The sequence below is a fragment of the Carcharodon carcharias genome, chromosome 7 (assembly GCF_017639515.1).
Source record: "Carcharodon carcharias isolate sCarCar2 chromosome 7, sCarCar2.pri, whole genome shotgun sequence".
NCBI classification, from domain to species: domain Eukaryota; kingdom Metazoa; phylum Chordata; class Chondrichthyes; order Lamniformes; family Lamnidae; genus Carcharodon; species Carcharodon carcharias.
The window spans coordinates 160,891,084-160,915,876 of NC_054473.1; the positions used below are offsets into that span (position 1 = coordinate 160,891,084).

The following is a 24,793-nucleotide window of genomic DNA, read 5'->3' on the forward strand; positions in this document are numbered from 1 at the left end:
TCTTAACTGCTGGTTTCTCAATATGCACAAATAAATTCTAGAACAATATTTGTAGGAATGAAAAATGGTCTCTTTTTTCACTGAAAACAGTATTGAGCTAATGTTTTACATTCTGTATAGCAGAGGATTAAGTTCTTTTCTTCTTTTAGATTTTTTTTCTGTTTTTCCTGGAATTTCCTGTTTCTGTACATGGTTGAATCACTGATCTATGGCTCAAGCTTGAACTAGTCACAACAGCAGATGTTGGAGTTCTAGTTTGCCTATTCTAATCTTAGCAAAACCAGTTTCTTTCTAGCTCATGAATATACATATTTGCCATCCTTTAATTTCATGGTACAAGAGTTTTCTCTAGCAATATACATAGTATTTATAATGTGCCTCTTCTCATTATCTGGAAGTGCCTTTGCCAAATGAACTTTATGTTGAAGTTATTGTCGTGTAGGCAGAGAGTTCTGCATCGGGAATGTCCCATAACTATTGGGACAGCCATTTGTTTGTTTTTTTTTCAGTAGTCTTGGTTGAGAGGGGAATGTTAGCCAGATTGGGTGGAGTTCCAAAACAAAAACAGAATTACCTGGAAAAACTCAGCAGGTCTGGCAGCATCGGCGGAGAAGAAAAGAGTTGACGTTTCGAGTCCTCATGACCCTTTGACAGAACTTGAGTTTGAGTCCAAGAAAGAGTTGAAAAATAAGCTGGTTTAAGGTGTGTGTGTGGGGGGCGGAGAGGTAGAGAGAGAGAGAGAGAGAGGTGGGGGGGTGTGGTTGTAGGGACAAACAAGCAGTGATAGAAGCAGATCATCAAAAGATGTCAACGACAATAGTACAATAGAACACATAGGTGTTAAAGTTAAAGTTGGTGATATTATCTAAGCGAATGTGCTAATTAAGAATGGATGGTAGGGCACTCAAGGTATAGCTCTAGTGGGGTTTTTTTTTATATAATGGAAATAGGTGGGAAAAGGAAAATCTTTATAATTTATTGGAAAAAAAAGGGAAGGGGGAAACAGAAAGGGGGTGGGGATGGGGGAGGGAGCTCACGACCTAAAGTTGTTGAATTCAATATTCAGTCCGGAAGGCTGTAAAGTCCCTAGTCGGAAGATGAGGTGTTGTTCCTCCAGTTTACGTTTACGTTGGGCTTGGGTGGAGTTCCCCTTGCTCCTCTTCAAGTAGTGCTGGAGATTGGTAATATCCACCTGAATCATTAACACAAGTAGTTCAGACATAACAAAAGCCAAATCCTATGGCTGCTGGAATCTGGGTGGGAGAAAAATTCTCTCTCCACAGATGCTGCCCGATTTGCTGTGTATTTCCAGCATTTTTTGTTTGTATCTAAGCCCAGACATACACCTTGGCTTTGATAAAGGATGGCACTGCTAATGATGTTGCATGCTCTCAGTAACACACTGGGGAATTGACCAAGATTAGGCCTTTTGAGATCTGATGTAGGGATTGAATCCATAATCTACTGATCTGGGGGTAAGAGTACTGCCAACTGAACCAAACTGACACTTTAAAGCCCTCCTTAATTGCTCAGCCAATGTATAGCTGCTGCTTTAGGATTATTTGTTTTTCCATAAAGAAAAGACTGGAACCAAGGTGGGTAGATGAATTTAACATATATATCAGCCATGATCTAATGGCACCACAGGGTCAATGGCCTACTTCTCTTCCTAAGATTAATTGGGTGGCTCTACAAGGAGGGGGCTGGAGCCCCACTAAAGAAAAGACACCAAAAATAAGCTATACATGTCTACAGTACAACCGTTAAAGTTACAAAAATCCACACACTTCAAATATTTAAGTGCAAGAAGCAAAAAGTGCAAATCACCATTTTAAAATAAATACATATGTGCAGTTACTTGCTTCATTGTGTGATGCAGTCTGCTCTGCAACATAAAACTAAAGGATTTCATAGTAATTTTGGTTCTGTATGTATAGCAATAGACCCTGAAATGATTTAATGGTTGTAATTTCTTCTTATTATAAAACTATTATAAACTGTCTAAACTTCTCCATGAGGCCTTTTGTTAGCTGAATTGGTCAATATGATTAGCAATATGAACAGAGGGCTGGCACCATTAAGCAGCAACTGTAGAGAGAGAAAGAGAGACAGTTAATGGGTCCTGTTGATAAGTGACACACATGGAAACCTGAAAAATAAATGTAAGATTTACCTTCTGACCCAGGATCCGGCTGCCCACAACTTTACATCTCTTGTTCAGGCCTCAGTTTGAAGTTGGGAGATTGGTTCCTGATGATATTGTGGGACATCCTGACATCTTGTGGATGCCTTGTTTGCTGCTTTAAAAGAACAGGTTAATGTTGGAATAAGGATGCAAAGAAGCAGAATCAGTGGAGATAAACAGCCCCCAATATTTTAACTGGCCCCTCCCCACCTTGATTCCCACCAACTAGGGGCAGTTAAAATTGGACCCAAAACTTGTTCAATGACTTTTTGGCAGGATTGTAAGAATTAAGAGATTTTATAGATTATGGGAGTGTTACCGACCACAAAGTTTGATTGTTGGGTGCAAGTGCACCTATATAGGATGGGGCTGAGCCCTCTGGGGAGCCAGCCTATGACTGGATCAAATGACACATTGCAGCCAAACTGGTTGGTTTATCTTGTCCTCCAAGGGAGCCAAACATAAACCTACTTCAACCCATTTGTGATGCTAATAAAGACAGCCAATAGTTTTTAAGTAAGTGCAGAGCCAAGAAATGAGGCAGGGGTGTGGGCAGGGGAGAAAGAACAAAAGGGATGGTCTGTGATTGGGCAGAGGGCAGGAATGATTTGGATGATGATGCAAGGCAAATGGTGTGGCCATCAACCTGAGGTATTAACTCTGTTTCTCCTCTCTGCACAGACCGTGCCTGACTGGTTGAATGTTTGCGGCATCTTATTAAAAGAGGTGTTAATGGAACAAGAAAATAAACAAAAAAAAAATGTGCCAGAGGAGATGTAAATGTAGCACCTGCTTTCTGAGAAAATGCGAGCAGGTATTATCTGAAGTTTTTGTGCTCAATTTTAAGACCAGAAGGGTGTGAATTGCATGATCAAAAATGATCTGCTGTTCCTCAAGCTTTGGTAATCACTCACTTAGCCAACACTCTTGATCTACTTTACAATTGAAGTTATTCAGTGCTTAGTATAGTTCATAATTTTAATTCATTTTAAAGCTTATGCTTAGAAACAGGCTTTGGTTGGATAAGCTGAAGATATTTCTAAAAATATAACCCATAATGTCCTATGATCAGTATCCATTCACCTCTTGTCAATACTTTGATAGTAATACAAATTATTATTTTTTTAAAGGAGAAAGAAAAGCAGTCATTAAGCTGGAGCCCAAACTTTGTAAGCAATTGCACCCATCTAATTGGCTTCTGTAGTTTATAAGTAGTCATGCTTGCCCTGATTTACTTCTTTTAGAACAATATGCATTAGAAAAGTTTACTGGTTTAAATTTAAACTTTACAACTGTACTCCAGATCCCAGAGCACTTGTGTGTAGCACTATAGGTATCACCCATTGCTCAGTTGGTAGCATGCTCGTCTCTGAGTCAGAAGGTTATGGATTCATGAGACTTGAGCACAAAACTCTAGGCTGACACCCTGGTGTAGTACTGAGAGAGTGCTGCACTGTTGAAGGTGCCACCTTTCAGATAAGACATTAAACCAAGCCCCATCTTCACATTTTGATGGACACAAAGATCCCAAGCCACAATTTTGAAGAAGAGCAGGGGAGTTCTCCCTGATGTTCTGCTCAATATTTATCCCTCAAGCAACATCTCAAAAACAGAACACCAATATCACATTGCTGGTTGTGGGAGCTTGCTGTGCACAAGTACAATCAGCATTTGCTCTCATTACTTCTCTGAATATGACAGCAACTTCAGGATTTAGTGTGTGGGCAGCTTAATGCCAAAATTGTGAAGTTGCAACCTGTCATTCACTGCTACACCCTTTGGCCTTGCTGTTGAAGACCTCTCCTTTCCTGCCCCTGCCCTGAGAAAATAATTTTTTGTTCAATGTTGTTAAATTTCTCAATGGAGTATCCATTCTCTGTTATGAATCACAAAATGCTAGCATACCGGTTCAGCAGGTAATAAGGAAGGCAAATGGAATGTTGGCCTTTATTTCAAAGCGAGTGAGGTATAAAAATAGGGAAGTCTTGCTAAAACTAGACAAGGCACTAGTTAGACTACACCTAAAACACAACAGTTTTGGTCCCCGTATTTGAGGAAAGATATACTGGCATTGGAAGCAGACCAGAGAAGATTCACTAGATTGATCCTGGATATGGAGGGATTTTTTTTATGAGAAGAGGTTGAGTAGGTTGGACCTGTACTCATTGGGGTTTAGAAGAACGAGAGAATAAGAACCTTATTGAAACCTGTAAGATTCTTAGGGGACTTGACAGGCAGATGCTGAGACGTTGTTTCTCCTTATGGAAGAGTCTAAGACTAGAGGGCATAATCTCAGACTAAGGGATCACCCGTTTAAGACAGAGATGAGAAATTTTTCTCTGAGGATAACGAATCTGTGGAATTCTTTACCGCAGAGGGTTGTAGAGGCTGGGTCATTAAGCATATTCAAGGCTGAGATAGACAGATTTTTAATCAGTAAGGGAATCGAGAGTTATGGGGGAAAGGCAGGAAAGTGGAGTTGTGGATTATCAGATCATCCATGATCTCATTGAATGACGGAGCAGACTCAATGGACCGAATGGCCTACTTCTGCTCCTACATCTTTTGGTCATTATGATTGATTACTAATTTTTTAAACTATATTTTTTTGTTCATGATATTTCAGCTTCTACTTTAACATCATTTGTATGTCCAATCTTTCGCTCTTTGTACATTTTTTGAAAAGTAATTTGATTATTAGTGCAGTTCATTTCCTGACTGGCTGCCTGTGAGAATTCTTCAATGCGATTGGCTAGTTGGACAGCTTTTTAGTCTTTCATGGTATGTGGATGTAGCTGGCTAGGCCAGAAATTATTGTCCATCCCCAATTGTCCTTGAGAAGATGGAGGAGAGCTTGATGAAATCACTACAGTTCGGTGCTGGGAATTGCCACTAAATACGCTGCAATTAATTCCGAGAGAGTTAAAGTTCTTGCCACAGATATCATTAGATCTCTCAGCGAGGCTTTCTTCAAGGTTAGTGCCAAGTGCTATTGCTTTACTGAACAATCAAAAGAGAAGAACAAAATAAAGGTTCACCATTTGCAATTATGTCAACCAAAATGGAATGTTGGTTGATTGTCAGTCCTAGAGGAAAAAAATAGATGAACCTACCACTGTTACAATTTGAGATAATGGATGGGAGATTAATATAACACTACCCTTTGCTCCGCAGCAACTAAGGAATTCTAGGATCCAACGGTGGAACATCCTGTGTAATATCCATGGAAGAACCCATTACCATTGAAATTTGAGCGTGATTGAGACAAGACGAATGCATTTTTTTTTCAGCTGGCTTCATGATGCAGACATTGCCATGAAATAGTTTCCACTTGACTAATTTCCACTCTTGCTAACAGCTGTGCAGCTGTTTAAAAGTTACATGTTCCAATTGATATTATTCAATGTGAGCTGTGCTATTGTTGTGCATAAGAGTATACACCAAAAACAATTTTACCTGATTTGCTGGATGAAAAAATACTTGAGGTTGTCCATGGTCTAGATATCCGAGTCAGTGGTATGAGTTATGTCAGGCCATGTTTTTGGATGCTTCTCATAAAATTATCAATTTTATGATGAAATTCACAGGATTCAGCAAGAAACACAACTAAGTGAGAGGTACGGAGTCCTGATTCTTAATGGCATCACATTAGGATCATCATTCTTGTAAGTTATTTTTTGAGTAATCTATGATCATGATTAATCTTAGAACAAAATCTACAGGATTCAACAAGTCTGTTTTAAGAATTAAAAGGTAACACTTGAGACCTTTCCGATACCTTTATCAAAGTCTTCCTTTAAAATTGAGGTGGGGATTAGATTCAACTATAGAAGTAAACTGATGTGCAAATAGTTTGATAAATAAAAACAATGTATGTAGTCCTTCATACTCTCTAAGTAGTTCAGTGGAAGAATCTGTAGTGATGGGGATATTTTGGCAGTTAGGGACAGGAGGGGTATAAACGATAACAGGATTACAGTACACTTCCTATTGAATAATAAAAACAGAATTACCTGGAAAAACTCAGCAGGTCTGGCAGCATCGGCGGAGAAGAAAAGAGTTGACGTTTCGAGTCCTCATGACCCTTCGACAGAACTTGAGTTCGAGTCCAGGAAAGAGCTGAAATATAAGCTGGTTTAAAGTGTGTGTGTGGGGGGCGGAGAGATAGAGAGACAGAGAGGTGAGGGTGGGGGGGTGGGTGTGGTTGTAGGGACAAACAAGCAGTGATAGAAGCAGATCATCAAAAGATGTCAACGACAATAGTACAATAGAACACATAGGTGTTAAAGTTAAAGTTGGTGATATTATTTAAACGAATGTGCTAATTAAGAATGGATGGTAGGGCACTCAAGGTATAGCTCTAGTGGGGTTTTTTTTAATAATGGAAATAGGTGGGAAAAGGAAAATCTTTATAATTTATTGGAAAAAAAAAGGGAAGGGGGAAACAGAAAGGGGGTGGGGATGGGGGAGGGAGCTCACGACCTAAAGTTGTTGAATTCAATATTCAGTCCGGAAGGCTGTAAAGTCCCTAGTCGGAAGATGAGGTGTTGTTCCTCCAGTTTGCGTTGGGCTTCACTGGAACAATGCAGCAAGCCAAGGACAGACATATGGGCAAGAGAGCAGGGTGGAGTGTTAAAATGGCAAGCGACAGGGAGGTTTGGGTCATTCTTGCGGACAGACCGCAGGTGTTCTGCAAAGCGGTCGCCCAGTTTATGTTTGGTCTCTCCAATGTAGAGGAGACCACATTGGGAGCAACGAATGCAGTAGACTAAGTTGGGGGAAATGCAAGTGAAATGCTGCTTCACTTGAAAGGAGTGTTTGGGTCCTTGGACGGTGAGGGGAGAGGAAGTGAAGGGGCAGGTGTTGCATCTTTTGCGTGGGCATGGGGTTGTGCCATAGGAGGGAGTTGAGGAGTAGGGGGTGATGGAGGAGTGGACCAGGGTGTCCCGGAGGGAGCGATCCCTACGGAATGCCGATAAGGGGGGTGAAGGGAAGATGTGTTTGGTGGTGGCATCATGCTGGAGTTGGCGGAAATGGCAGAGGATGATCCTTTGAATGCGGAGGCTGGTGGGGTGATAAGTGAGGACAAGGGGGACCCTATCATGTTTCTGGGAGGGAGGAGAAGGCGTGAGGGCGGATGCACGGGAGATGGGCCGGACACGGTTGAGGGCCCTGTCAACGACCGTGGGTGGAAAACCTCGGTTAAGGAAGAAGGAGGACATGTCAGAGGAACTGCTTTTGAATGTAGCATCATCGTAACAGATGTGACGGAGGCGAAGGAACTGAGAGAATGGGATGGAGTCCTTACAGGAAGCGGGGTGTGAGGAGCTGTAGTCGAGATAGCTGTGGGAGTCGGTGGGTTTGTAATGGATATTGGTGGACAGTCTATCACCAGAGATTGAGACAGAGAGGTCAAGGAAGGGAAGGAAAGTGTCAGAGATGGACCACGTGAAAATGATGGAGGGGTGGAGATTGGAAGCAAAATTAATAAATTTTTCCAAGTCCTGACGAGAGCATGAAGCGGCACCGAAGTAATCATCGATGTACCGGAGAAAGAGTTGTGGAAGGGGGCCGGAGTAGGACTGCAACAAGGAATGTTCCACATACCCCATAAAGAGACAGGCATAGCTGGGGCCCATGCGGGTACCCATAGCCACACCTTTTATTTGGAGGAAGTGAGAGGAGTTGAAGGAGAAATTGTTCAGCGTGAGAACAAGTTCAGCCAGACGGAGGAGAGTAGTGGTGGATGGGGATTGTTCGGGCCTCTGTTCGAGGAAGAAGCTAAGGTTCCTCAGACCATCCTGGTGGGGGATGGAGGTGTAGAGGGATTGGACGTCCATGGTGAAGAGGAAGTGGTAGGGGCCAGGGAACTGGAAATTGTTGATGTGACGTAAGGTGTCAGAGGAATCACGGATGTAGGTGGGAAGGGACTGGACAAGGGGAGAGAGAAGGGAGTCAAGATAACGAGAAATGAGTTCTGTGGGGCAGGAGCAAGCTGAGACGATCGGTCTACCGGGCCAGTTCTGTTTGTGGATTTTGGGTAGGAGATAGAAGCGGGCCGTCCGAGGTTGGGCGACTATCAGGTTGGAAGCTGTGGGAGGGAGATCCCCAGAGGAGATGAGGTCAATGACAATCCTGGAAACAGTGGCTTGATGTTCAGTGGTGGGGTCATGGTCCAGGGAGAGGTAGGAGGAAGTGTCTGCGAGTTGACGCTCAGCCTCCGCGAGGTAGAGGTCAGTGCGCCAGACAACAACAGCACCACCCTTGTCAGCGGGTTTGATGACAATGTCAGGGTTGGACCTGAGAGAATGGAGTGCAGTAAGTTCAGAGAGAGACAGGTTAGAATGGGTGAGAGGAGCAGAGAAATTGAGACTACTAATGTCGCGCCGACAGTTCTCAATGAAAAGATCAAGAGAAGGTAAGAATCCAGAGGGAGGGGTCCAGGTGGAGGGAGAATATTGGAGATGGGTAAAAGGATCCGTTGAACTGGGAGAGGACTCCTGCCCAAAGAAGTGAGCCCGGAGACGAAGACGGCGGAAGAAGAGTTCAGTATCATGCCGAGCCCGAAATTCACTGAGGTGAGGGCATAAGGGTATGAAACTAAGTACTATTGTACTATTGTCGTTGACATCTTTTGATGATCTGCTTCTATCACTGCTTGTTTGTCCCTACAACCACACCCCCCCACCTCTCTCTCTCTCTCTCTCTATCTCTCCGCCCCCCACACACACACCTTAAACCAGCTTATATTTCAACTCTTTCTTGGACTCGAACTCAAGTTCTGTCGAAGGGTCATGAGGACTCGAAACGTCAATTCTTTTCTTCTCCGCCGATGCTGCCAGACCTGCTGAGTTTTTCCAGGTAATTCTGTTTTTGTTTTGGATTTCCAGCATCCGCAGTTTTTTTGTTTTTATCTCTGTGTTTAATTGACTGCCACTGCTCTTCAAGAAATGCCTACCTCCTTGAAGAAGTTCTGTTCCTCTCTGCGACAATATTTCCGTATCTCTCTGTTGCCTTGTTCACCTTCATTGCTTTCCATTTCCCTCCTAGTGTTTGACAAGGTGTTTACTAAAACCCGCTTTCACAGCCATATCTCCTTTCTCAGTGACTGTCTTCGTCTCCGACTTACCCCACGTGGATTTCAACTGAAATTCCACCCCTCATGTTTCGAACCCACCCAGGATTACAGGTATCTCCGGGACATAAAACATTTCTCGGACTGCTGTTCCCGTCACATTCTGAAATCCACTCTCAGTGCCATGCGCCGCCATATGAACACACTCGACCTCTCCCTCCAGCAGCACCGCCGTACCCTTTTTCAAAGCTGCGCGTGCCCCCAGTTTCATTTTATCCTTCGGCTCATCCGATGCCTCAACAAGAAACTTTTTCTCTTTCTCTCAAGTGCTAAGGAACGCAAGCTCCAACAACTCATCGACACCAACACCCATCTAGGACCCTCCACCCCTGCCTGTCCCTCCGTCCCCACCCTTTCTTCCAGTCCCAACCCCAGCCGTGTATTCACTATACCCCCTGACCTTCCCCTCTCCGATGCTGAACGTTCAGTGCTCAGCAAAGGACTTAGTTTCATACCCTTACGCCCTCACCTCAATGAATTTCGGGCTCGGCATGATACTGAACTCTTCTTCCGCCGTCTTCGTCTCCGGGCTCACTTCTTTGGGCAGGAGTCCTCTCCCAGTTCAATGGATCCTTTTACCCATCTCCAATATTCTCCATCCACCTGGACCCCTCCCTCTGGATTCTTACCTTCTCTTGATCTTTTCATTGAGAACTGTCGGCGCGACATTAGTCGTCTCAATTTCTCTGCTCCTCTCACCCATTCTAACCTGTCTCTCTCTGAACTTACTGCACTCCATTCTCTCAGGTCCAACCCTGACATTGTCATCAAACCCGCTGACAAGGGTGGTGCTGTTGTTGTCTGGCGCACTGACCTCTACCTCGCGGAGGCTGAGCGTCAACTCGCAGACACTTCCTCCTACCTCTCCCTGGACCATGACCCCACCACTGAACATCAAGCCACTGTTTCCAGAACTGTCACTGACCTCATCTCCTCTGGGGATCTCCCTCCCACAGCTTCCAACCTGATAGTCGCCCAACCTCGGATGGCCCGCTTCTATCTCCTACCCAAAATCCACAAACAGAACTGGCCCGGTAGACCGATTGTCTCAGCTTGCTCCTGCCCCACAGAACTCATTTCTCGTTATCTTGACTCCCTTCTCTCTCCCCTTGTCCAGTCCCTTCCCACCTACATCCGTGATTCCTCTGACACCTTACGTCACATCAACAATTTCCAGTTCCCTGGCCCCTACCGCTTCCTCTTCACCATGGACGTCCAATCCCTCTACACCTCCATCCCCCACCAGGATGGTCTGAGGGCCCTTAGCTTCTTCCTCGAACAGAGGCCCGAACAATCCCCATCCACCACTACTCTCCTCCGTCTGGCTGAACTTGTTCTCACGCTGAACAATTTCTCCTTCAACTCCTCTCACTTCCTCCAAATAAAAGGTGTGGCTATGGGTACCCGCATGGGCCCCAGCTATGCCTGTCTCTTTATGGGATATGTGGAACATTCCTTGTTGCAGTCCTACTCCGGCCCCCTTCCACAACTCTTTCTCCGGTACATCGATGATTACTTCGGTGCCACTTCATGCTCTCGTCAGGACTTGGAAAAATTTATTAATTTTGCTTCCAGTCTCCACCCCTCCATCATTTTCACGTGGTCCATCTCTGACACTTTCCTTCCCTTCCTTGACCTCTCTTTCTCAATCTCTGGTGATAGACTGTCCACCAATATCCATTACAAACCCACCGACTCCCACAGCTATCTCGACTACAGCTCCTCACACCCCGCTTCCTGTAAGGACTCCATCCCATTCTCTCAGTTCCTTCGCCTCCGTCACATCTGTTACGATGATGCTACATTCAAAAGCAGTTCCTCTGACATGTCCTCCTTCTTCCTTAACCGAGGTTTTCCACCCACGGTCGTTGACAGGGCCCTCAACCGTGTCCGGCCCATCTCCCGCGCATCCGCCCTCACGCCTTCTCCTCCCTCCCAGAAACATGATAGGGTCCCCCTTGTCCTCACTTATCACCCCACCAGCCTCCGCATTCAAAGGATCATCCTCTGCCATTTCCGCCAACTCCAGCATGATGCCACCACCAAACACATCTTCCCTTCACCCCCCTTATCGGCATTCCGTAGGGATCGCTCCCTCCGGGACACCCTGGTCCACTCCTCCATCACCCCCTACTCCTCAACCCCCTCCTATGGCACAACCCCATGCCCACGCAAAAGATGCAACACCTGCCCCTTCACTTCCTCTCCCCTCACCGTCCAAGGACCCAAACACTCCTTTCAAGTGAAGCAGCATTTCACTTGCATTTCCCCCAACTTAGTCTACTGCATTCGTTGCTCCCAATGTGGTCTCCTCTACATTGGAGAGACCAAACGTAAACTGGGCGACCGCTTTGCAGAACACCTGCGGTCTGTCCGCAAGAATGACCCAAACCTCCCTGTCGCTTGCCATTTCAACACTCCACCCTGCTCTCTTGCCCATATGTCTGTCCTTGGCTTGCTGCATTGTTCCAGTGAAGCCCAACGCAAACTGGAGGAACAACACCTCATCTTCCGACTAGGGACTTTACAGCCTTCCGGACTGAATATTGAATTCAACAACTTTAGGTCGTGAGCTCCCTCCCCCATCCCCACCCCCTTTCTGTTTCCCCCTTCCCTTTTTTTTCCAATAAATTATAAAGATTTTCCTTTTCCCATCTATTTCCATTATTAAAAAAAAACCCACTAGAGCTATACCTTGAGTGCCCTACCATCCATTCTTAATTAGCACATTCGTTTAGATAATATCACCAACCCTAACTTTAACACCTATGTGTTCTATTGTACTATTGTCGTTGACATCTTTTGATGATCTGCTTCTATCACTGCTTGTTTGTCCCTACAACCACACCCCCCCCACCCCCCACCTCTCTGTCTCTCTATCTCTCCGCCCCCCACACACACACCTTAAACCAGCTTATATTTCAGCTCTTTCCTGGACTCGAACTCAAGTTCTGTCGAAGGGTCATGAGGACTCGAAACGTCAACTCTTTTCTTCTCCGCCGATGCTGCCAGACCTGCTGAGTTTTTCCAGGTAATTCTGTTTTTGTTTTGGATTTCCAGCATCCGCAGTTTTTTTGTTTTTATCCTATTGCATCATGAACAACTCTATCATAGCTTCCATTTAAGCTATTGAGAATGTTAAGAAATGGTTAAGTCTACAGTTCCATATAGATTTCTAATCTAAGCCAGGCTGGTGGGAGGTGTCATACACCTGTCTCATGGAAGGAAATAAAATAAAACAACCCTGCTTGAACAAGACAAAGGTGGCAACCCTGCTAATACCAAGCTTATTCTAATCATGAAAATGTAACTGTGATACCAAAGGTCCCAAATGAGTAGAATAAATTTGCAATGCTATTGTCTTCTAGTATACTACACCTAAGTTATTAAAAATATTTTTCATTGTTAATTTTTTTATCCTTGGGTTATGCCACAAACAACAAATCAAACTCTGCTATTTCCATTCATTACTTCACACAAGTTTCCCATTATGATTGGCTGTCACACAATGTCTTCTCAGAGGCTTGCTTTATTACATTCCAAATTATAGCTTGCTTTGGGGATTCAACACTCAAAATTGCAGCACAGAGCACACAAAGTACATTTCATAATAGTGGAGGTCATGGAATAGAAAGAATAGAAGTGTGCTGATGTAATAGCCCAAAAAGCCTGGAGGCAAACAATTCATAGCTTAGCTGGGTTGTTCAGCCAACACAAAGGTGTTATATATGATGCAAAGCTTTTCAGACAATGGGAGCTTTGTTTGCTAAAAATATCAGGGTGGGGGTGGGAGGCAACATGCATTTGAACCTTGGTCAGTTCCGGGATTATATATTTGCCATTTTAAATATTTTTCTTTAAAGTAAGATGGTAAAACTTACTTACAGGAAAATTACTATTTTTTTAAACAGTGCAAGTCAATCCCACTGCTGTAGCAAAAACCTACAGATGCTGAAAAAATCCAAAACTGAAAATATTGGAAACACAAAGCAGGTCAGTCAGCGCACATGGAGAGAACAAGTTAGCCTTGTGGCAAAAAGTGCTGGAAAAACTCAGCAGGTCTGGTAGCTTCAGTGGAGAGAGAAACAGAGTTAACGTTTCAAATCCGATATGACTACTTCAGAACTGAAGAAATGTTAAAAGCTAAAAACTGCGGATGCTGGAAATCCAAAACAAAAACAGAAACAGAAATACCTGGAAAAACTCAGCAGGTCTGGCAGCATCGGTGGAGGAGAGTACAGTTGACGTTTTGAGTCCTCATGACCCTTCAACAGAACTGAAGGGTCATGAGGACTCGAAACGTCAACTGTGCTCTCCTCCGTCGATGCTGCCTGACCTGCTGAGATTTTACTGTTTTTATTTCAGATCTCCAACATCTGCAGTAATTTGCTTTTCATGACACCCTAGTTCACTTTTCCATCATCTATACCACCCCCACTTTCTTCTGGCACCTTTTCATGCAAATACAGAATGTATAACACCTTCCCATTCACCTCTCCCCACAACACTCCTCCTGGGTCAAACAGCAATTCGCATGTACTTCCTCCAACCTTGCCTACTGTATTCACTTGCACTGGGTAAAGCAAACACGCAATAATGATAAATCCTTAAATGTCACAAAGATAGGAGGTTGGATTGTGGCAAAATGATTACTTAAAGGATTTATCATTAGTGTGTGTTTTCAGTGATTAACTTTTACGGGAGCATGTTCAAAAGGCTGAATATATATTTTATCATTATATATATATATTTTATTGATTACACCGACACATTAACACTAACAAATTTATGGCAAGAGATGGGGTTTCTAAGTAAAATTAAGTTTTACCCAGGTTGTCACAATTTTTGAAATAAATCTCAAAATGTTTGCATACTTGCAGCATCTGGTTTTCTGCAAGCCTCACTCCCTCACCGGAATCGAGCTTGTGGCTCTCTGATGCTGCGACTGACATCTAAGCCGACTATTCAGCGATGGCCGCCAAAAAGAAAGCACCAGCTCCAGTCAGGCTTTACCTCAAGGTGTGTTTGCTGCCAACGTGGTGCATGCGCAGTTGTATTGTTTACCCTGTGACATCATTGGGAGCAACAGAGTAGACAGCAATCAAGAAAGGAAGAAAGGAAAGTAAGCAGCAATTATGGCCTGAATCTTCTGATCGGCATGTGGGGGCGGGCCCCGCACGCTGTTATGTAATATGAGGCACGGTGATGTCAGGCGTGTGTCCCAACGTCACTGTGCGTCATTCCGATCTTCAGTTTAGTGGGCGCTCACCCGAGTCAGCTGCACACCTGCCGCATTGTCAAAGGCCTATTAAGGCCATTAATCACCTAATTGAAGTAGTTGTCAGGGCTGCCCGTCCAAACTTAAGGTTGGCGGGCAGGTGAAGAGCCCAGGCGGCCTTTGCATTTTTCATGGAACCTCATCCATAGGCTTGATGAGGTTTCATGAAGGGTTTATAACGTTAAGAAAAATTTTTATTAACATTCCTTGACATGTCCCAGCTCATGTGACACTGTCACATGAGGGGACATGTCTGAATAATTTTTTTAATTTTTTTTCAAGCTTTCAGAATCAAATTAATTTCCCCGAGGCAGCTCTGTGCCTCAGGGAGATTTCTGTGGTCTTTCGTGCACATGCGCAAAAGAGCGCAGGCCCTGACTCTCTCTCCTTCCCTCGCCTGCAAAGGCAGTGCTGAGTGCTTCCGGGTGTGCGTCACGCTGGGCGGGCCTTAATTGGCCAGCCTGCATAAAATGGCAGCGCTCAGCCGATCACGGGCTGCGATTGGCTGTGCGCCCACCCATCCCGCCCAAAGGGGAGAAAATTCCCCCCTATATCTTTGGTGAGTAATCTATGATTTAGCTTTCAGTTCTAGGCCTGGTTCTGCATTCTGACCCATTAACCTGAGCTTCTACACACACACATACTGCAGGACCTGCTCATTCTGTCCAGTATTTTCTGTTTATAGGTTATTCTTTCTGTACTTTACCCTTTTCTCTTTCGCTTGTTTAGTTGTTTGAAAGTTTGTCAGGTAACTGGAGAGTTGACACAGACTAATAGGATGGATTAGCATTAGTTGTCATGAAAAAGCAGATTACAGCCATGAGTTACTTACGGGCATAGTGAAATTTTTAAGGAAGACTTGTGTGTTTTTCAAGAAATACAAATAAGGACACTGAGTAAAAGATGGCTGATAATGTAAAGTGAGCACTTTCTGGAAAATTCCTATGTGGGTTATATTAACAGATCTGTCCTGAAAGAAAATGGAATATCGCACCTGAAAAGTTGTCATGGCCTTCTTCAAGCAGAGACACTTGAAAGGGAGAAAGTAAAGATGCAAACAGATGCAATCTTTAATCTCCTGTAGTTGCAGAGACAAAAGACTGATTTGCATGTCTCAACGTTCACCCGAAAACCCATCTTCTGTTGATTTATATCTCAGAACGTGTAAATAGTTCTGATATAAATGCAAGACAACTATTTCCCCCTCATGGAATACACAGGGGAAATGGGTTAAAAAGCTAGCGTTAGAGCAGTGCAGTGTGTGCAATGTGTGCTATGAGATTGACAGCACAAGAAGACTAACTAGTCACCCCTGCAGTTGCAGGTGAACTCACTCTCTCGCTCTCTCTCCTCTCTGTTGCTGGAGGTAAGACTCAGAAGAAGCCATAATCAAAAAGGAAATTGGGCAGCCTCTTCTGATACCCTGCATAACCAAGTATCTCCAAACCAAATGCAAAACTGCCAAAGTCAGCTCTAGCAGAATCACCCAACTTAACGGCCGTAACATCCCACCATCTACATATCACGGACAAGCCAAAGCCAAAGATGGGTATATATTTTTTAAAAGTTTTATTTGGACTCTTAACTGTTCACTTCTGATATTTGTGCATGTGTATTGCGTTTTTATAATTTTCTCAGGTTTTAGTAGCTAATAAACTTACTCTTTCTTTGTCACAAAAATAGAAGATGCTGGAAAATCTCAGCAGGTCTAACAGCATCTGTGCAGAGAAAAACGGAGATAATGTTTCGAGCCCGTATGACTCTTTTTCAGAGGTCTTTCTTTTCAGTTACTCTTTCTTTGACTCAAGAAAGCTTGGTTAAATTGGATCCTTCTAAAAAATAAATACATTTGGATTGGGAAAAGTTATCCATGGTGGGGGAGGGGAGGGGACGGTGGGGGGTGGAACGGATCCCTTTTAAATTAACCTTGTTGCAACCAACCAAGGGGGTTGAATAAAGAAGGGAGTCAGCTCATTCCTCCTCTCCTCATCCAGGAGCATAACAAAGGGGACTGGTTATAACATAGCCTATACTACAGCTAGTCTCTGTGGGACCCATTTATATTGTGATCTCTTATCTGTATGACTGCAGTTCTCCACTCATTTTATTGATCATTCCACCTCAATTTACAATGATATTTTTGTCATTTTAAAATAGCCCCTGACACAATCCAAGTTTGGAAGGATAAAATCCATCTTTGGTTTTCTGCACATACTGAACAAGTGCTCATGCGCAGATGGGTATCAGTGGCCATCTTTGCAGCCATCTTGCATTGGCAAGAGACACAGTGTTGTTTCAATTCAATCACCCCACACCTTTGCAATTTCTTAAAAGGGCAATGCACTGCATGCAATGCTCAGAATGCATTGTGCATCACTGTAGTTGCAAGTTGCACAAGATCATTGTTGTTTTTTTCTAATAAACTAATCAGGATATATTGGGGTCTTCTCATCAAACAAAAGTGCAATTTTTTTTTAGAGGGGCACACCTAAGATGGAACTAATATATAAAACAAAATGATATTAATAAATGATCACCCTTGACTAGCAATCATCCCAATCACTGTCAATTTAATCTTAAACTAAGATGCCGAGCAATGTGATGAAAACAGCTAGGATTTTTTAATAAGTTTTTGTAAAGCATTTTCAGATGCAGTAGTTTCTGTAAAGGGCTCTGACCTTGATTTTTAGTAGTTTGTCACTTGATTTGCAGAATCATAGATTGTTATAGCACAGAAGGAGGCCATTTGGCCCATTGTGTCTGCACCATTTATGAGATGGTGGGGATTGGCACCTCTGATTATATATTTTACCAATAGCTCAGACCATCAGTCCATGTCCTGCACCTCCTTCTGCTGGTTGTTTCACACTTCGCACCTGCTACTGCCTTCTCAATTACTTCCTCAGACCTGTGGCATCTCTTTTGTACCATTCACACTTGTCATGAACATCTTCGCAACCTTTCAGCAAGTTATACATGAACACACTCCCTTTTCCCCTCTTACAGGACAAGCAGAGGTACCAAGAAGATTCGATGAGGATATGCATTGCCAGTTGACTATTGTTACTTATGATTTAAAACTTCCACAATGTTGCAATAATTCCTTGAAAGATCAAATATCACTAAGAAATTGGACTGCGTTTGCCAGATCTATAAAATATTTCCAAAAATGTCACATTCAAGTAAACACTTTGGAACAGAATTGGCGGGAAGGAAATTCGTAAGCTTATGGAAAGGTTTTTTGAAGATTAAGATAGTAACCTGCTTTAAGCCTGTTAAATTGCTCAAATTGCTAATTCTTAAGTAATCACCTGTTGTTAAAAGTGTTAGGAACTAGAGTTTAAGTAAAAACAGAATTACCTGGAAAAACTCAGCAGGTCTGGCAGCATCGGCGGAGAAGAAAAGAGTTGACGTTTCGAGTCCTCATGACCCTTCGACAGAACTTGAGTTCGAGTCCAGGAAAGAGCTGAAATATAAGCTGGTTTAAGGTGTGTGTGTGGAGGGCGGAGAGATAGAGAGACAGAGAGGTGGAGGGGGTTGGTGTGGTTGTAGGGACAAACAAGCAGTGATAGAAGCAGATCATCAAAAGATGTCAACGACAATAGTACAATAGAACACATAGGTGTTAAAGTTAAAGTTGGTGATATTATCTAAACGAATGTGCTAATTAAGAATGGATGGTAGGGCACTCAAGGTATAGCTCTGGTGGGTTTTTTTTTAATAATGGAAATAGGTGGGAAAAGGAAAATCTTTATAATTTATTGGAAAAAAAAAGGGGGAAACAGAAAGGGGGTGGGGATGGGGGAGGGAGCTCACGACCTAAAGTGAGCTCCCTCCCCCATCCCCACCCCCTTTCTGTTTCCCCCTTCTTTTTTTTCCAATAAATTATAAAGATTTTCCTTTTCCCATCTATTTCCATTATTAAAAAAAAAACCACTAGAGCTATACCTTGAGTGCCCTACCATCCATTCTTAATTAGCACATTCGTTTAGATAATATCACCAACTTTAACTTTAACACCTATGTGTTCTATTGTACTATTGTCGTTGACATCTTTTGATGATCTGCTTCTATCACTGCTTGTTTGTCCCTACAACCACACCAACCCCCTCCACCTCTCTGTCTCTCTATCTCTCCGCCCCCCACACACACACCTTAAACCAGCTTATATTTCAGCTCTTTCCTGGACTCAAACTCAAGTTCTGTCGAAGGGTCATGAGGACTCGAAACGTCAACTCTTTTCTTCTCCGCCGATGCTGCCAGACCTGCTGAGTTTTTCCAGGTAATTCTGTTTTTGTTTTGGATTTCCAGCATCCGCAGTTTTTTTGTTTTTATCTCAGAGTTTAAGTAAGTTGTTTTTGTATGTGTTAGGAATAAGGTATATCTTTAGGTTTAAATTTAATTTGTATTTCTGTATTTGTTTGTTAAGAAAGGGGGAAACTTGAGTTTTGGTTTCATTTTAAAAGATGCCAGCATTCTAATGAGGTTTTGTGACTCTTGCAAGGAAGATAAAACAAACTCAAGACAGAAAAAACTCTGCTGTTGCCTAGCTCAGGGTTCCAGAGAGAGGGACCCACAGAGACAGAGAAAAACAGAAAAGTAGTTGCAGTTCAGTTGAAAGGAGTTGCCAGGAGATGCAGCATAGCAGAGAGACAGATAGCAAATCCCAAACTAAATAAGAAGCCAAAACCAGGGAATGGAACAGGGGAAAGGTCCCTAGGAGACCTAGTCAAAGGAAGAACAGGAACCTGGAAAAGGTCCTGTTAAGTGAAGTTAAGAGTGAGGGGCAGTGGAAGGTTCCAGGCTAAAGGGAGAAAGCTGCAGAATGCAGGCTTAAACCAACATAGACTTGCGAGAAACCAGGAGATCCGAGGAGACAGCCAAAGTTTGGTGACTCCTTGCTATGAGCACGTGAAGCAGTGGTGTTCTGTTGACATGGCTGAGTATCTGAGAGAGAGTGCATGGATGACAAAGCTTGAATGCACGTGGTGATCCAGGGGAGAGGAACATTAGAAAGAGAGTTCAGGATCCTGAAGGTGGATCCTTGTGGAAGGTGTCTGAGAGAAAGTGTCATTTGGGAGAAGGTTCCAAAGCGAGTTATTCGAGTGTGGAGATTAGAAAACCGTCGTGTGAAAGACGGAGTTCAGTGAAACTGGTTGGCTCACGGTGCATCAAGTGTGTGGGTGGAGTTGATGAGGGATCCATAGCAGCTAATTCAGGTGGCATCTGTCACTTGGTTTCAGAATGTGGTGTGCCTGATCACGGATCGCCAAATGGTTTACATGGACTGTGTACTTACTGTGGACATGAGAGTATAAGATAGCTTTTGTAACTTGTGTCATCCTTACTAATCTGAGTATACCTGTAAAGGTATAGTTGTGGGTAAAGGAGTATTGTATTATGGTTAATCTTTTCTTGTTTTTTAATTGTTTTATTCTTTTGTTAAAAGTTAGTCAGCTGACTCCTTTAACTCTGTTCAGTAGCCGCTCTCCACAGTTCTAAACAAAAAATAAAAGTTAGGATCTAGCAAGCCGGGTTCCACCCTGGGATCTGGCTTGTCTGTAACAATATCAGTGGGATCATAACAAAAGCTTTCATGTAACACTTATGGAGGCAGTTCAGAGAAGCTTCGCTAGGATGATTCCAAGGATGAAGGTGTCATCTGATGAGGAAAGGTTGAACAGTTGGTTGAATTCATTGGAGTTTAGAAGAATGAGAGGTGATCTTATTAAAACATATAAGATCCCAAGGAGGCATGACAGGGTAGATGCAGAGAGGATTCCCTCGTGAGGGAATCTGGAACTAGGGGGCACAGTTCGAGAATAAGGGATTTCCCATTTAAGACAGAGATGAGGAGGAGTTTCTTCTCTCAGAGTTCAATGGGTGCTGGGTCATTGAATATATTCAAGGCTGAGTTAGACAGATTTTTGATCTAAAAGGGTTATGGGGGGCAGGCAGGAAAGTGAAATTGAGACAAGGATCAGATCAGCCAAGGGACTGAATGGCCTACTCCTGCTCCTATTTCTTATATTCTTATGTTTTTATGTTAATTATGACTAATGTACAGTAATATAATTTAAATGGGGATATCTATAATTATTAATCCATTTGAAAAAGAGTCCTTCAACCAAAAAAACTTTGAGCCACTGCACCAGAGAACTTATTTTGTGGACCTCCTTGAAAGTCTGAATGGACCGCTAAGGGATCTGTGGACCCCAGTTTGAGAAGCTCTGGCCTACGTCATATTATTCTGCATTGTTGCATAGAAATTCAGGGTCACACTCAGCTTCTGAACCATAGGCAACGAAGTGGATGGCCTGGTGTGGGGCTGCAGTCAGTGCTGAAACAGATATCACTGCTCTGTCACTGCCACCCTGGGGATACAAAGCTGCCAGACACACTATATTCCTCACTGTTCTTCAACTGAAGGCAAGTTCTGGTCATGCATGCTCACATGGTGTAAAGTCTCCTACAGCCTCTCCTCCTTTGCCCTCTTTTCCAAGTCATTGTAGTTCTATTCATTCTTACCTGCTGCTCATATTTCCACCTTCTCATCTTTCAGCCCGAATGGCAGACTGATCAACTCATGTTTGTGTAGAAACCCCTGGGGAGAGATTTTTCTGCAGTTCCAAAACAGTTATGACACAGCCAGATATAGGCCGAGAAGGCTATCCACAGTCGAAACCAACAAACCAGATACTTACCTAAATGTAGTTGAGATCCCTTTAAATAATTCTGGTGCAGCCTCCCTCTTGACACTACTCCCTAGAATCTGTGGGCAGGGTTAGAATGGGTGAATCCAGTGTTCAGGACATTGAATTTGGTGGAAAGATCCATAACAAGATGAAGGACCCTTATTTCATATCTTTATTAGCCCTGACAGTTTTAGGCGAGCCTGACTCAATATGGCATGGAACACATTGAGCACAAGAGATCACCACATGGAGTTTGAGGCGTAATGCCCAATTTATGGACACAAAATTGGGCAGCCATGAGTTTAATGTCTCATCCATAATTGTAATAATTTGCCACAGGGTGAAGCTAAGTTTCTATTTTCATGGTTCATTGACACTCTGAATATCGTATTTCAGAAACGATTGTTCAGGAGTTACAGCTTATGATCAACTTGTGATTAGACCCCATGGAGATCAACTTAACTCTTTTAAAGCCAAGCAAATAAATCAAATTAACAAAGTGAGGGATAAAGTAAACACAGCCCCTAAGTTAGGTTAGCAGTAAAACCAAAGACAAAGTTTAAAGAAAACTTACAAACATCAAATCAAAATGTGATTAAGGGGGTCAATAAAGCACTCCAGTCCCTGCAGTGCCCACTGGGCATGGAAGGCCTTGACGGTGCCGGCAGACACTGTGTGCTCCCTCTACAGGGACATCCAGCTGCGAACATAGCCGCGGAAGAGGGGCAAACAGTCTGGTGGGACGACCCCCTTGATCGCCCACAACCTGGACCTGTTAATGGCTAACTTGGCCAAGCCCCTGAGCAGGTTCACAAGGAGGTCCCCCTCCTTCCCAGCCCCCCCTCCGCACCAGGTGCCTGTAGATCAGGAGCATGGGACTGAAGTGCAAACAAACCAGTAATAAAAGGTTTTTTAAATAACTGAAAAGGAATGCAGCCTACAACAATTAACATAGACATGATCCATGGACTCCACAAGTCCACAAAAAGAGCAGGTACCTTGGGAGTCCATGAACCGACACATTCTACGATTATAGGGGACTGCTGTATGCAACACCCTCCACCCCAGGTTCCCAATGGAAAGCAGGACACCTCCATAGAGGGCCCCCCAACGGGGACCTCCGCCGAGGCTCGGCAACAAGGCACGCCAGGGTGTGTCCAGGTGACAGGCGAGGGCAAGTAAGTGCAGCAGCAGTCCATACAGGAAACTCCTCCGCGCCGTGCTAAAGAGCATGGAGGACATTCCCCTGAGGCGGCTCATATTGCGGGGTACCCAAGGGAGGATTCGGGGCTTGGGGCCAATGTGGAATTCTGTCCGAACAAAGGAACGCTCAGACGGAAGACCGCCGCGCACCTGGGCCACCTCGAGACCCAGTATAATGTTGGGGCCGAGCATGACCGTCCTAAGGCTTGAATGGCATTAGCCGTGAGCCGGACACCCACGGATGCACGACATGCCAACTCCTGCGGAAGCATCCAGCCCACTCCTCCGCCACACAGCATGTCCCCGATCCTGGTCACCCCGGCGGCCACAGTCCTCCTCTCCACCAGCCACTGAAAAGGACGGAGGGGCGGGTTCCTGAGCGGCGGCTCTCTGACGACAGCCACTACTCCTGATGGGGAGAGCTGCGTTGCGAGGCGACCATGTTCCAGACTTAGAACAGTCCCTGGTAAAAGACGGGCAACGCCTGCAAGGAGCCTCGAAGGCCCCTCAGGTCTATAAACAAGAGCTGCATGTCATAATTCAGGCCATGCACCTGGCAGAAGAAATACGTCACCAGGGCACACCATCTGGGAGGAGGCTCAACATAAAGGTATCGCTGCAGAGCCTGAAGGCGGAAGGTCGCCACCTGGGTGCATAGGCACACCAGCGCCTGACCGCCTCCCTAAGTGGGATGGAGATCATTTTAGTTGCTGTAGCAAAATTTCAGGGAGATAAATTAGTGATACAGCAAGCTTTTCAAATATATAGCAATACAAAGAGGCTTTACCTGTCTATAATTTTAAATTTAATCAGTATTCATAGGATTTCACAAAGTTAGCTCAGTTGAAAAGACTCTTTGGTGTCACAATCTCCCTCTCTACTGTTTCTCTATTACAGAACTTATGTCATTTTTTTAAGTGAAACAAAATCAAAATACTGCAAAAGCTGGAAATCTGAAATAAAAACAGAATGCTAGAAATGCTCAGGAGGTCTGGCAGCACCCGTGGAGAGAGAAACAGAGTTAATATTTCAGCTCTTCGCGTTTTCAGTGAATTCAATGCCTTAGCCTCTGACTTGTCAGTTTTTTTGCAGCCGTTATAAACCTTCTGTGTAAAGAAATGCTTTATGGCATCTGAACTAAACTTGCCTCAAGCTAGCAGTCAAAATTTTCTACAGAAAGGAAAGATGGAAAGTGCTTTCAGGCACCATTCTGCGATGAGAAATGCTATAATTACATTTAATATTCAAATACCTTCTGTATTCAATATCCCAGATTAGAATAAAATTGACAGATCAATAAAACATGTTTTCATTGAAAGCATAGCTGATTCTTTGCAGCCTCACAGCTTGACTGTCTCAAGATAAGTACTGACCCTGATCTTGTGACAGCTTTGAACAGAATGCTGGAAACTTCAAGAAATCATGTATTGAGACACAGAACTCTGATTATCAATCAGTTCAGCCCAGGTCATTTACAATATCAGAATCAAACTGCACAATACACATAACAAGGCATGTTTCTTCTAGCTCCACTCTGTACAGCTGACTAAGACAACTTTAATTCAGATGAATACCCTGCTGCGCCATAATATTTTACTTTGCTAATAAACTGCCGTACTTCATTGAATCTGAAAACAATACATTTCCTCAATAGCTACTACCAACCAGACAGCCTCAAAAGAGAGAGAGAAGGATTCCAATGGTACAGCATTTGGTGAGGATGGTCTCTGCAAAGCGCCTTTATCTTGGAATCTATCAACAGTGCAGTTGGAAAGTGAATCAGGAGCCATCAACATACAGCCCTCAGACTTCACAGCAGTGCATCAGTAATTGGACAATTTAGTCATCATGAAGTAGAGGAATTCAGGTGTGTACTTATACCCTGGTAATTCACATTTCAACACCTTATATGATGCTACTTTTTCACCAATAAATTAAATAAATCCCTTTGCAAAGTTACTTGTTCCATTCTCTTGAAGTCAGTTTTAGTACTTTGTTATAATTTTGAAATCATCCATTTCTTACAACCATAACTTTTTCACCCTCATAACCGGAACCTACTAATTTACATTAGTGGCATTGATTAGTTCTTCTGTGTTCAAAATCTTACCACAAAGCCTCGTCTGTTGACAGGACAAAAGACCTACTATCCATTCTCTACTAAATAGCTTGTACCTCGCATACATTCAAATAAAATTCATAATCCAACTGAACTTCAGAACATTTAGTTTTGATCATGAGAATGCGATGGCCTTTGTTGTTAAATGCCTATTCATTACATATATTTAATGGAGTTT

At 43.5% G+C, this 24,793-nt stretch overlaps 2 long non-coding RNA genes across 4 annotated transcripts; one reads left to right on the forward strand and one right to left on the reverse strand.

Moving 5' to 3' along the window:
* Positions 1-1,000: 1,000 nt before the first annotated feature.
* LOC121280443 lies at positions 1,001-14,442 on the reverse strand. Of its 2 annotated transcripts, none has more exons than XR_005943613.1 (3): positions 14,195-14,442; positions 2,174-2,297; positions 1,001-1,192 (listed from the first exon to the last, which is right to left on the reverse strand). It is a non-coding gene; the product is annotated as an uncharacterized LOC121280443 (long non-coding RNA). The 2 variants fall into 2 exon arrangements; XR_005943614.1 differs by having other exon boundaries at positions 2,174-2,300; positions 14,195-14,439.
* Positions 14,443-15,076: 634 nt separating this feature from the next.
* LOC121280445 lies at positions 15,077-24,455 on the forward strand. Of its 2 annotated transcripts, none has more exons than XR_005943615.1 (3): positions 15,077-15,157; positions 15,965-16,147; positions 24,151-24,455. It is a non-coding gene; the product is annotated as an uncharacterized LOC121280445 (long non-coding RNA). The 2 variants fall into 2 exon arrangements; XR_005943616.1 differs by having other exon boundaries at positions 15,113-15,157; positions 15,970-16,147.
* Positions 24,456-24,793: the final 338 nt, after the last annotated feature.